The sequence below is a fragment of the Arachis duranensis genome, chromosome 3 (genome assembly GCF_000817695.3).
Source record: "Arachis duranensis cultivar V14167 chromosome 3, aradu.V14167.gnm2.J7QH, whole genome shotgun sequence".
Lineage (NCBI taxonomy): Eukaryota > Viridiplantae > Streptophyta > Magnoliopsida > Fabales > Fabaceae > Arachis > Arachis duranensis.
The window spans coordinates 82333561-82333899 of record NC_029774.3 but is presented as its reverse complement, the minus strand read 5'-3'; positions in this window follow the sequence as shown (position 1 = coordinate 82333899).

Sequence of the window (339 nt, the reverse complement as noted above, 5' to 3'; positions counted from 1 at the left end):
CCTTACGTGAGTAAGGATCGATCCCACAGAGATTGTTGGTATGAAGCAAGCTATGGTCATCTTGTAAATCCCAGTCAGGCGGATTCAACTATATTAAGAGATTATTGGATTTTCGAATAATAATAATAAACTAAATAGAAAATAGTTACTCATATAATTCAATGGTGGGAATTTCAGATAGGTGCATGGAGATGCTGTGTTCCTTTTGAATCTCTGCTTTTCTACTGCTTTTATCCAATCTTTGTCACTCCTTTCTATGGCAAGCTGTATGTAGGGCATCACCGTTGTCAATGGCTACATTCCATCCTCTCAGTGAAAATGGTCCAAATGCTCTGTCAC